Here is a 14,301-nt window from a genome sequence, read left to right as displayed (position 1 = left end):
CCATCTTAACCAGAAGTCCCCTGTCCCCTCACTTTTTAAGAAGACATTATTTTAAATCCTCTTGAATCACAGAGAAGTTATAAGTGTCCATTACTTCTGGCTAAATATATTCTCTCTAATAGAGTTACAATACTCAAGAGTTGTGAGAATCTTTCTCCCAGGTGGGGATATAGCCAGTTTCAACTTATTGGATTGCATTTTTTTTCTTTTCCATTTTTTACCTTTTCATGTCTCTTGATCCTCCTGTTTGAGGTCCATATTTTCTATTTAGCTCTGGTCTTTTCAACAGGAAAAAGTGGAAGTCTCCTATTTTGTTAAATGTCCATCTTCTCCCCTAGAAGAGAAGGATCACTTTTGATGGATAGTGAATTCTTAGCTGCATTCCAGTAATTGCTTGGCAGCATTCCAAGAAACTGCTCTTCAGAGTATCGTATTCCAAGCCATTTGATCTCTCAATATTGATGTAGGCAGGTCCAGTGTAATCCTACTGAGGTTCTTTGGTATCTAAATTGTTTCTTTCTGGCTGCTTGCAGGATATTTCTTTTATCTGATAGTTCTGAAAAGGTCACCATATTCCTTGGTGTTTTCATTTGTGGAGATCTTTCAGGAGGTGATCAATGTATTCTTCCAATAACTATTCTGCCCCCGGTTCCATGATATCAAAGGAATTTTCCTTCAAAAGAGCTTGAAATATTGAGGCCAGGCTTTTTTTTTTAATCCTCAATTTTTCAGGAAGCCCACTGAGTAATAAATTGTCTCTTCTGGATCTAATATCTAGATCAGTAGATCTGTCAATGAGGTATTTTTTTTTACATTTTCTTCTATTTTATTAATTTTTTGGTTTTATTTAACAAATTCTTGTGTCTCATGAAGTCATTAGTTTCTATAGATTCATTCTTTTAGTAAGAGAAGAATTTACTTCATTTATATTTTGCAACTCTTTTTCCAATAAGTCAATTTTATTCTTGCAGGAGTTTCCCATTTGCTCAATTGTTGTTTTTAGAAAATTATTTTCATGTTGTGAGATGTTAATTTTCTTTTGTAAGGAGTTAATTTTCTCTTGGGTTTCTTTTCCCACTTTTTCCATTTGATTTTTAAACTCCTTCCTGATTTCCTCAAGGAAGTATTTCTAGGCTGGAGACAATTCCTATTCTCCTCAGAAGTTCTAGCTGTCTTTGAGTTAGGATCTTTTTCTTTGAGGTAATTTTCAATGCATACCCACTTTCACTGGCCTTTCTTCATTTTCCTAGGATCTTATGTTGGAGGAGGGGCTGGTTCACAGACCTTTGGTTTTAAAAACCCAAAGGCTTTGCTGACTGTGTTTAGTAACTCCAAGTAGCCTCAGCATAGTTAGTTAATCTTATTATTCACTTAGTACTGAGAGAGATCTGCTGCCCAAACCTGAATCTGGGGACTTTGGAAGTTTATTACTATTTTTGTTCTGGGAAGAGTCCCTCTCTCTCACAAGGATGGGAGGAGGGGATCAACTGGAAACAAGGGGACTCCACTGAAAATACGGTCCCGTGGTCCTGGTCTTCCAGGGTGGTGGAGCTAACTGTATTGATATCTAGCCACCCTGGAGCTCTCTCTCTCCTCCAACTATGTGGAGCTCTCCTGCCTGATTACAAAAACAAAAACTTCCACAACTGTTCTGAAGTTATTCCATATCTCACCTAACTGCTCCTGTGTTGGGTCTCTGCTCTCTGTCCCTGTTTCACATATGTCCCGCTGAGCCAGACCTTGTTGGTCCATGTTCTTCCAATTTGATCTTCTCTGGATTTTGTGGATTTGAATTATGTTAAGAGACTTATTTCATATTCATTCTGAGGAAAAGCCAGGAAAATATGGCACAGTGCCTGGCTTCTCTGTGTCATTCTGGTCAGAAGTCAGATATGCATTCTTAAATGTAGTTTTCATGAGGTTTAGTGTTGTGGAATATGAATTGTTGAGGGATACTGCTTATGAATATGTAAATAATTTAGCATTGTGTCCTTGAGAAAGTCATATCCTTTCCATCACCTGAAATTCCTCACATGCAAAGTGAGGTGTTTTGGGGAGATGATCTTTCCATTGCAATCAAATTTGATAATATAGGAATCTATGAATATCACATTTGTTTTTATTTAAGAATTAAAAGGTATGGTGGGGCAACTAGGTGGCACCGTGGATAGAGCACCAGCCCTGAAGTCTGAATTCAAATCTGGCCTCATACATTTAATAATTACTTAGTTATGGGGCCTTGGCCAAGCCACTTAACCCCACTGCCTTGGAAAAAAAAAAGAATTAAAAGGAATGGATCAGAGCCAAGATGACAGCATAAAGGCAGGAGTTCCCATAAGCTTGTTCCCCCCAAAACTCCAAAAATAATTAAATTATGACTCTAGGTAAAGGTGAGCAGGACAGAACCCATAGAAAGACTGAGTGATTAAAATTTCCAGTCCAAGACAACTTAGAATTTTTCAGGAAAGGTCTGTTTCAGCAAAAGCAAATGTTGGAAAAAAACACTGTGAGTGGAGCAGCATCTATAGCTCAGCTCAGCCAGGCTGAGGGCCTACATGCCTGGGCACCTGTGTCATTGGCTGAGGGGGTGGTTTCCTGACTTTGTCCCCCAAGGATCACCTGGAAAGCTTGAAGGGGTGGTGAGAGAACTCTGCCACACCAGAGTGAGTGCAGAGTAAGAGCTGGTCTCAGAACAGCCCGGTGGGAGAACTTGCAGTAGAAATCAGGGAAGCCACCCTGCACCTCCAGAGAATATTCCACAGACAGTAAGGGAGTCAGAGGAGGCTGCAGAGGTCTCTCTGCTCTCCCTGGGGCAAGACTTGGCTGTTTGCCCTCACTCAGATCCAGGTTACAGTCTGGGTCTCCATACCACTACAGCTGAGCAGGAACCTTCCTCACAGCTCCAGAGCAGAGAGCAGGGCAATCCATATCCAAGAATGCAGGCAAGTAGATTCTCTCATAAGACCTTGTAGGAAGTAAAGTCACCATAGGTGGTCCCAAAAATTCCCCAAAGCTTTGGAATTCTGGTACATCAGTCGGAGGCTGATGTAATGAGCAAACAAAAGAAAAAGAATAATGTGACCATAGAAAATTACTTTGGTCCCATAGAAGATTCAGAAAAGATTACAAAATCAAAGCTTCTATAACCAAAATCTCCAAGTGAAATGAAAAATGTGTTCAGGCTATGGATGAGCTTAAAAAAGACTTTGAAAAGCAATTAAGGGAGGAAGAGGAAAAAATGGGAGGAGAAATGAGAGTGATGTAGATAAATCATGAAAATCATGTCAGCAGATTGGTGAAAGAAACAAAAAAATAAATATTGAAGAAAATAATATGCTAAAAACCAGTTTAGGCCAAGTGGAAAAAACAACACAAAAGGCATATGAGGAGAAGAATATCTTAAAAAGTAGAAGTGATCAGCTGAAAAAGGAGATAAAAAAGCTCTCTGAAGAAAATAACTCATTCAAATGCAGAATGAAAGTAAAAGAAGGCAATGACTTTGCAAGAAATTAGGAAAAAGAAAAACTTCCAACAAAACCAATATTAGAAGAATATTTGAAATATCTCATTGCAAAAACAACCGACCTCAAAAACAGATCCAAGAAAAGTAATTTAAAAAATCATGGGGCTACCTAAACATCATGACCAGGAAAAGAGCCTGCACTTCATTTTACAAGAAATAATACAGTAAAATTGCCCTGAGAGCCTAGAAACAGAGGATAAAATGGAAATTGAGGGAATTCATCGATTACCTCCTGAAAGAGATAGCAAATGAAAAACTTCCAGGAATATTGCAGCCAAATTCCCAAACTCCCAAGTCAAAGAGAAAATACTAAAACCTGCCAGACACAAATAATTCAAGTAATGTGACTATAGAAGCAGGATTATACAGGATCTGACAGTATTTAAATTACGGGCTCATAGCACTTGGGATATAATATTCCGGAAGCCAAAAGTTCTCAGTTTTAAAACTGAGAATAAACTACTCAGCAAAGCTGAACATCCTCTTTTGGGGGGAAAATGCACTTTCAGTGAAACAGGGGGTTTCAAACTTTCCTATTGAAACAACTGGAGCTGAACAGAAGATCTCCAAGTATAGAACTCAGTTTAGCCATAGAGATGGTGGAAGAGAAGGACTAAATATGAGGAATTTAATGATGTTGAACTGTTTGTATTCCTGAATGGAAAGAAGATACTGATAACTCTTATGAGCTTTCTCATTTAAAAGAACAGGTAAGGGTGGCTAGGTGGCATAGTGGATAAAACACAGGGCTTGGATTCAGGAGTACCTGGGTTCAAATCCGGTCTCAGACACTTAATAATTACCTAGCTGTGTGGCCTTGGGCAAGCCACTTAACCCCATTTGCCTTGCAAAAAAGCTAAACCAACCAACCAACCAAACAAACAAAAAAGAACAGGTAGAAGGAGCATATAGAGACAAGGCACAGGAAGGAGGTGTACATAATGGTATAATATAATAAAATGATGAAGTCAATGAGTGATAAAGGAAAGTACTGGGAGGAAGTGAAAAGAGAGGAAGAAAGGGCTAAGATATTTCACATAAAAGTCAATAAAAAGCTTTCCCAATGGAGTAGAACAGGGGAAGGTGAGGTGGAATGAGTGAGTCTTCATTCTCAAGAGAAATGGTGCAGAGAAGAAATAATATACAAACTTAATAGGGTATAGAAATCTATCTTACCTGGGAGAAAAATGAGAAGAAAGGGTTGGGATAAGGGGGAATAGGGGGAGAGAAGGGAGGAATAGATGATAGAAGAGAGGGAAGTTTTTGGGAGATGGTACTCAGTTGCACTTTAAATAAATGTGAGTGGGAAGGAAGAGAGTAGACGTAAATACAGCTAGTGATAGCATCTGTGGAGAAAATATTGAAGGAACTTCTTTGGTGGACTTATGATAAGAAGCAACTCATCCCATAAACAGAGCCATTGGATCCTGGACAGAGACTGAAGCAGACTTTTTTCTCTCACTATTTGGGGGGGGGGCGGGGGGCTGTTAAGTTTGCTCTCATAGCAAGATTATTGTAATAATATAAAATAAAGGAGCAAAAAAAAGAATTAAATGGAGAATGAAGAGTGCCATATTCTTGACTTAAAGTCAAGGGGAAAATGAAATCACTTATTTTACTCTTGAATTTAGAGGACATGTTGTGCCATACAGAATTTTAAATGATGAAAAATTCATATGACAGATTTAGAGAGGGTAGGGCATGTTATACTTATGGCTTCTTGATTATAGGATCATTTGCCAGAAAAAGGTCTGTTAGAAGTTACTTATTCCAGCTCTTTTATTTTAGATGTGGTGCCCTTTGTCCCTTCCATGGTGATGAATATAGACATTGAGAAAGATAAAGCAAATAAAATCAAAAACAGGCTGCAATCACTTTTCAGGATCTACCCTATCCAGAACATCAATTAGATGAAAATAGGCTAAGCTACAATTAAGGAAATTCCTAAAATGAGTGTAAATTTTAAGAATGTCAAGGACAGAGTAGATAAGACAATCAACATAGGGACATATTGCTTTAGCATAGCCATTAGATCCCTTTGATAAGAAATAAAATTCTTAGACATATGATGGTTCAACTAATTTGTGAGGTCTGTGATGAGAAAAGAGAGAGTAGAAACTTGTCTTGAGAAGGGTAAGACAAATGGAGAGTAAAAATGTCTTAGAAAATTATTACTGTACCAAGTGGTCTACTAACTCCAGATATCTACACAAAAAGAGATTCTAGTCATTACCAATTGTGATTTCACTCATTTAACTAGTACTTCTGAAATCCATGAATCAAAGATCATTTGAAAGTTGTATTTTATGGTATAGCATGTTTTGTTCACTCTTAAAGAAAAGAAGACCAACAAATGGAATAAAGATACCTTACAATGCATTCTGAAACTATTGGGTTTTGAGTATACCTGTAATATAAAGGCATGGGATAATAGAATGAAGATGACAGCTCTGTAAAAGACTGCAATTGTGCAGTACTTGTGTAAATAAATGTCTTATTTAACATCCCTATTTGTTGATTCTATCCCTATGGACAAAATGTGGATATCTCTGGGTGTACATATCAGTTACTTTCATAACTGACTCCATCTTGCCATAGATATATAACTAGGGTTTAATGAAATATATCAGATCCAAGGAAGAGATAGAGTGTCAAATGTCTGGCCACTTAACCCTATTTGCCTTGCAAAAACATAAAAGGAGAAGCTTCTGGGAGAAAATAGGAGAATCTGGGAGAATCTAGGAGAATCTAGGAGAAGATACAGTTACTTATGTCTTTAAAACTACATGATCAGGAGAATTTCACTTTCTCTTTTTTTTCCTGGTTTATTACACCATATGCTAAATGGGGTAGGGTCTGCTGATGTCCCCCTCCCATCCTAAACCCTGTGGCACTGAAAAAGAGGTTTAGTGGTTTAGTTTGTTTCATTTCTTATTTTCAGTTCTGGGAACAGAGTTTTATTACATTCATGGGTGCCCCTTTACATTTTAAAGGCAGGGTGAAATAGGGAGAGACAGGTTTGAGGGAAGGAGAATCTGGAATTTAAAATAAAATAAAACTGAATGGAAAGAAATGGAAATTTCATGTCTATTGAAATCAATCAGTTATACTTTATCAACTTTACAATTGTTGACCAGGTAAAAAGTATGAGGTCAGACAAGATAATAAAACTGGTCATGCTACAACTATAGAAAAAACAGGAACAACTGATCTGTGAAGAAATAACCTAAAAGTGAAGCAATGATACTCATTATCAACCCTGTGGGCTAGAAGTGTTAATGATAGTAATAAGAGTAGGAAAAAAAAGAAATATAATTTGATCATGGGTGGGTCAAGTCTATACAGTAAAATGATAATTCTACCTAAATTAATTCACTTATTCAGTTCTATACAAAAATTACACAAATTATTTCAGAGATAAAACAACTAATAACAAAAATAATCTGAACAAAAGAACCCCAAGAATATCAAGGGAATTAATGTGGAAAATGTTAAGAAAGGTGGTCTATCCATTACAGAACTCAAACTGTTTTATATAGTGGCAATTAAATATGGCACAGGCTAAGAAATAGAGTGTTGTGTATGTGGAATAGATTAGGTAGTAATATACAGTAGTAAATGATCATAATAAGTTATTATTTGATAGACATAACAATAAGAACTCACTATTTAAAAAAACTACTAGGAAAACTGGAAAACAGTTTGGCAAAATTTATAACAAGATAATCTCAAAATAGTTACATGATTTAGACAAAGTGTGACATTATGAGCAAATTAAGAGAGCATGGAATAATTTATCTTTCAGATCTATGGATAAGTATGACCAAGCCAGAGATTGAAAGCATTATGAAATACAAAATGAATAATTTTGCTATATCAATTTTAAAAGGTTTGCAAAAAAACAAAGCAAATGCATCCAAGATTAGAAGGAAAGAAGAAAATTGGGGAAAAAATTTATAGCAAGTGTTTCTGCAAAAGAAATTGTTTGTCAAATGCATAAACAGTGTCAAATATGAAAGAATACCAGTCATTACTTGACTGATAAGGCTTAATAAAAAGATTGTTTTCAGATGAAGACATCATTGCCATCTATAATCATATAAAATGCTCTAAATCACTATTGATTAGAAAAATGCAAATTAAAACAACTCTGAGATGCCATTTAATATCTAACACATTGTCTAATATGACAAAACAAAATGATAAATGTTGCAGAGGATGTGGAAAAATTAAAACACTAATGCACTGTTGGTGGACTTGTAAACTGATCCAATCATTCTGGGAAGCAATTTTGAATTGTGCCCAAAGTACTTTAAAACTTTGACCTAGCAATAATACTACTAGATATGCAATCAGAGTTTTTTTTTAAAGCAAAAGATCTATTGTATAAAAATATTTAGAGCAGCTCATTTTGTGGTAACAAAGAATTAGAAGTTTTGGCTATATACCTCAATTGCAGAATGGTTGTTCAAATTGTGGCATATGATGTGACAGAAGAGTAGAAATGATGAAAAGGTAGATTCAGAAAAACCTTGAAAGATTTACATGAACTGATGCAAAGTGAACAGAACCAGAAAAAAATCACTGTGCACAGTTACAGCAATATTGCATAATAGCAAAATGTGAGCAGCTTATCTATTCTCAGCAATTCAATTATCTGCAATAATTACAAAGAATTTTGATGATAAGCTTTCTACCACAACATAAAGAACTGATGGTGTCTGATGCAGATTAAAATGTTCTATTTTTTCCTTTATTTTTTGCTTTTTTCTTTGTTTGACCTATGTGTTCTGTCACAACATAAATAATATGAAAATATATGTTTATGATTACATAGATATAGCTGTATCAAAATGCTAACTGTCTTAGGGAGGAGGGCTGAAAGAATGGATAGCAGGAGTGAATTTGAAAGGCAATTTTTTTTTAAAAACGAATGTTAAAAATTCTTTCTTCATTTGAAAAATAGTATATCATTTGAAAATAATAATTTTCAAAGCAATTTTGATTTTGCTTTGGTAGAGAGAATTTTCTCCAGGGTAATTTCATATATTGATATCATTAGTATAAATAAAAAAACAATAAAAATAATATGAAAATAAGAGATTGGTTTCCTATTCAAAAAGTCTTCCATCCTTCTTTTCTCCTTTGCTTCATTATTCACAAAACTGGGTCAGTGAATCTACCAGGGGATTTCAGTGTTTTTTCTCCAGTTCAAAGACCTAAGGAACCTCTTTAGTTCAAAGAAAACTAGATATTCATTTACTCATCATCAGAGCCCACCTATTGCTTACCATTTCTCAATTTACTTTTATCAAACTTTTCTTTTCTCCTTTGATCTCTGCAAGCTATTTCTTGAAATGTTTGCCTAAAGAGAAACAGTATCCAGTATAAAATTCCAGAATCTTTAATAACATGCTTTCTAAATAAACCTTTATACCACGAAAGCTTTTTATACTCCTTCCACTAATTGAGTAGTTGTTTACAAATAATGAAGGAAAAGTTTTCTTTCCAGATCAGATTTCTACTAGTATGCATGAAGAGTTTAACATTTCCTAAAAGCCTAGAATAGTGACTGAAACACATATCAAATAAATGGTTGAGTAATTAATTAAATATTATCTGTTTTCATAATTTTCAAAACATTTACAAAGTACATGGAATAACAAAGTTACTGAGTTGGGTAATCAGGATACAAACACAAAAGGGAACCAGAACCTAAACAAGTGACTTCCCTCACCCAGAAATATTACCTGTGTCTCTTATTCCAGAATTACTATCTGTAGCTCTGTAGCTAAAGTATATCTGGTAGCATTGGAAAACAGGTTGAGATGGCTCTTTATTATGTCTTATACTTTATCTCTTTAGAGCAAAAGAGAGTCTAAGTTCTATTGTCTATAGTAGTTGCCTTTTTTTCCACCTATAGCTCAACTGTTCCACCTTACTGATAGTGGCAACTACCTAAATATATGATTTAGATTTCTATTAGCTTAATAAAGTGCATCTTTGTAGAGGAGCTATTAATAAAACTCTCAAATGGTGGCATTTATAATATTACAATACTCCTATGATATATAATGAATAAGACTAATTATATTCTCTACAGCAATGCATATAGACAATGAAATAATATTGATAGTAAACATATATGTACCAAATTGCAAAGTATTCAAAATCTTAAAAGTTAAATGAGTTACTGTAAGAAATAAGCAATCAAACTATTCTAATGGGAGACTGAAATTTTCTGCTCTCAGAGTAGATAAATTGAACCATAAAGTAGCTAAGAGCAAATTTAAGGAGATGACAAGTTTTGGGGAAAAATGAATGCTAGACCACTGTAGAAAAGTGATTTGGAATTAAAACATATGTACACACATACATGCATGCACACATAAGCAAGTGTATAATGTACAGGCACACAGATGTATGTACCTCTATGTATATACACATATATGTATGTATAAGGATCTCTATATATATGCATATATGTTCTCAGTTATCCATGTCACATTCCCCAAAAATATTAATATAGTAGAGCAAAATAACCTCAAAACCAAATGCAGTAAAAACAGAAATATTAAATTCCTCATTTGCAGAGAGTAAATCATCAAATTATAAAAATAAATGATTAAATTATTAATATATATATACAATAATAAAAATAAAATTAATTAGAAACTAAAGAATATAATATCAAATAAAAAGTGGGTGAAAGAACAAATCATAGAAACAATAAGAAAGTTCATTAAAAAAATAACAAGACAACATTCCAAAATTTGTGGTATGCATCCAAAGCAGTAAAGTTTACATTTTTAAACACACAACTTAAAAAAAGAAAGAAAAAAAATAAATTAATTGGAGATGCAACTTTAAAAAACTGGAAATGACAAAGCAAACTGAATGCTTATAATTAAATAGTAAAATGGAAATCTTGAAAAGCAGAGGCGAGAATGAATAAAATTAAAATAAATACAACCAACTAATTAATAAAACTAGGAGTTATTTTGTGAAAATAAAATATAAATCATTCATTAATTTGATTTTGAAAAAACCTAAAACAAATTATTAATCTGAAAAATGAAAGAGTTTTCCAATAAAGAAGAAGATAAAGCAATTAAGGCTCATTTTATCTCAGTTTTGGGCAGAATAAAAGACAGTCTAAGTTAAATGGATGACTAGTTACAAAAATTTATGTTGCCCACATCAATTTCTATTGACATAGTATCTTAAATTGATTTTAGAAAAAAAATTAAATAATAATTTAACTTTCAAAGAGTAAAATTCTTAGGAAAAGATGGAAGGCAATTCTTTCAAAAATTTAAGCAACAATTAACTCTGAGGGGAAGCTAGGTGGCACAGGGGATAGAGCACTGGCCCTGGAGTCAAGAGGGCCTGAGGTCAAATCCTGCCTCAGACATTTAATAATTACCTAGCTGTATGACCTTCAGCAAGTCACTTAACCCCATTGCCTTGAAAAACTAAAAAAAAAAAGTTAACTCTGACATGGTATGATTTATTGAAAAAAAATAAGGAAAGGAGTCCTACCAATTACTTTTCTGGTCAAAATATGAACCTAGCATTTTGATACAGCTATATCTATGTAATCATAAACATATATTTTCCTGTTATTCATGTTGTGACAGAACACATAGGTCAAACAAAGAAAAAAAGCACAAAATAAAGGAAAAGATAGAACATTTTTAATCTGCATCAGACACCATCAGTTCTTTATATTGTGGTTGAAAGCTTATCATCAAAATTCTTTGTAATTATGCCTAAACCAGGAAGAGAGAAAATAGTGAATGAGAAGTATAGATCAATTTACCTAATGAATATGTATTCAAATATTTAAAATAAGGAGATTATAAAAATAGATCACATATTATGATAAGGTGTAATTAATATCCCGAATGCAGGGCTGGCTTAATATTAGGAAAACTATAAGAATAATTGATCACATCAATAACAGAACCAATAGTCATAGGTTTATATCAACAGATGCAGTAAAAGCCTTAGAAGAACATCCTATTCATATAATCCCTTTATTCACAGATAAGGAAATGAGAGAGAGATTAAATGAGAGATTAAATGATTTGCCCCCATGGTTATACAGTTAATTAATATTTCAGTGAGGATTTGAAGTTTTCCTGACTCCAGTTTCAGTGCATTATCTACTTAACTATCCGCTTATTAAATAATTTGTTAAATTTGTGTTGAATTTTTTCTTGAACCAGACTACCACAGAGGCAAAGATCTGTTAATGACTGAATACATGATTGTAAATAAGAGAGAGAGAAGGAAGAACAAAAACAGAGATAAGAGATATACAAACACAGATTCACAAAAAATGAAAAGAAAAAGAAAGAAAGAAAGAAAGAAAGAAAGAAAGAAAGAAAGAAAGAAAGAAAGAAAGAAAGAAAGAAAGAGAAAAGAAAGAAAGAAATTCTACTAGAACAATAGTCTTCTGTTCACATGTAGTTTGATAGAGAAGATTCAAATTTTGTAGGTTCTGTCAATCCTGAATACTTTCTTCAGGAAATAGCAGACATCTTCATTATGGGACAGGAAACAAAACAAACATCAAAACATCCTTCAGTTCTTGTTTTACTACCCCTTAAATACAAATTTCAACTTACCCTTTTTCATCTCTTCTGACTTTTGCTATATGGTTTGAAATTCTCTACTTCTGATGGAATTTTGACATCAAGCATCAATGCTCTCTGCTTACTCTGAAATACTCCTCCATTTCCATGGCCCCCATTCTCTCATTGATGAACTAATTCCTTTTGAGTTCTCCATTTTGTGGAAGTTCTGTGGTTAAATAAAAAAGTCTGGGCATAACCCACTCCAGATGGTGGAGAGAAGACAGACACTGTGATAGTGCTCTCTCTTTCCCCTCAGAAATAACATAAGAGGAACCTCTTAAATAGAAATTAAATTAACAAAACCCAGAAAGAGAAGCTAGGAAAAGATCACCTACCAAGAAGGTCTGTCTCAGGTGACCATGGTGGAACCATGAGACTACAGTAGAGGATCAGTGCTGAGGATGGCATCTGGGGGAGGCCAGAGGGTCAGCCTCAGCCATGGAGTCTTCAGAGAGTGGTGGATATGAGATGCAGCTTTAGCTGCAAAGTCTTTGGCCAGGGAGAAAAGAGCTATGGAAGGGTAAGTTCCAGCATAGAGTCTGAGTGCATGCCTGAAGAACAACCAGCTGGGCCAGGGACCTGAGCTCCATACTTTCAGCAGAGCCCTTTGCCCAGAACAAACAATAAACAACCCCACCCCCATCCCCTCAGGGAAACAGGGTTCACTCAACAGAAAGAGATTAACTTCCTCCCCCAGGGCACAGCCAAGTTTTCAAGGTCAGCTCAGACCCTGATGCTGAGGACCTCACTCCAGAGAAAGTAACCAGCACCTCCAATGGCTGGCCCTTGCAATTACTAAGCCAAGTGAACACAGCCTCTAGGATCCTCAAAAGCAATCCTCTGAGAGCTAGCTCCCCCCCTAACACAAGAGGAAATAAAGTCTGAGAAAAGGGGGTCCCATGGAGAAATACTTAGAAAGGACAGATCCTAACTCAGAGAGATCTAGCAATGCTGAGGAGAATATGAATCAGTTTCCAGCACAGAAAGACTTCCTTGAATATATCAAGGAGTTTAGAAATCAATTGGAAAATTTGGGAAAAGAAACTCAAGAGAAAATTAATATCTCGCAACAAGAAAACAAATCCTTGCAAAAAACAATTGGACCAATACAAAATGAGAATAATTCTCTCAGATCTTCAACTGGGCAAATGGAAAAAGTAAATGATTCTCTCAAAATTACATTTGGGCAAATAGAAAAATCCTTCAAAAATAGAATGGACCAATTGGAAAAGTAGTTGCAAGAGATAAAAGAAGAAAAATATTCTCTAAAAAAAAAAGAATGAAATAAGCAGAAACTCATGACTTCATTAGACAACAAGATTGTGTTAAACAAAACCAATAGATCTAAAAATGTAAAAAAAATGTAAAATACCTCATCAACAAAACCACTGACCTCAAGTATTAATCAAGAAGGGAGAATCTGAGAATTATTTGCCTTCCTGAGAACACTGAAGGGAAAAATAGCCTGGACTTAATATAACAGGATTTAGTGATGGAAGATTGCCTGATATCATGGAACCAGTTGGCAAAGTTGTTATTGGAAGAATACATTGATCCCCCTCTGGAAAGAGATCCTAAAATAAAAACAGCAAGGAATGTTGTGGCCAAATTCCAGGACTATCAGATAAAATAGAAAAATCCTGCAAGCAGCCAGAAAGAAAAAAATTTAAATACCAAGGAGCCACAGTAAGGATTACACAGGACCTGACTGCAGCAACATTAAGGGATTGTAGGACTTGGAATGAGATATTCCAAAGAACACAGGAGCTTGGAATGTAGCCAAGAATCCACTACCTGGCAAAGCTGAGTCTTCTCTTCCAGGGAAAAAGATGAACATTTAATGAAATGGGAGACTTCCAAGACTTCATAATTAAAAGACCAGTGCTAAATAGCAAATTTGGACATCAAACTGGAGGCTCAAGAGACACATGAAAAAATAAAAACCAAACAAACAAAACTGCTATACAATAAGATGAAACTGGCAATATAAGCCACTTGGAGGAGATATACTCTCATGACTCTTGAGAATTGTAACTCTGTTAGAGAAAATATACATAGGCAGAAGTGATGGACACTCATAACTCTTCTGTAATTCAGATAGAATGATTTAAAAGAAATACCTCCTTAAAAAGGGGA

This window comes from Macrotis lagotis, chromosome 5 (genome assembly GCF_037893015.1).
Source record: "Macrotis lagotis isolate mMagLag1 chromosome 5, bilby.v1.9.chrom.fasta, whole genome shotgun sequence".
In the NCBI taxonomy this organism is placed as follows: Eukaryota; Metazoa; Chordata; class Mammalia; order Peramelemorphia; family Peramelidae; genus Macrotis; species Macrotis lagotis.
This window is presented reverse-complemented; position numbering follows the sequence as displayed.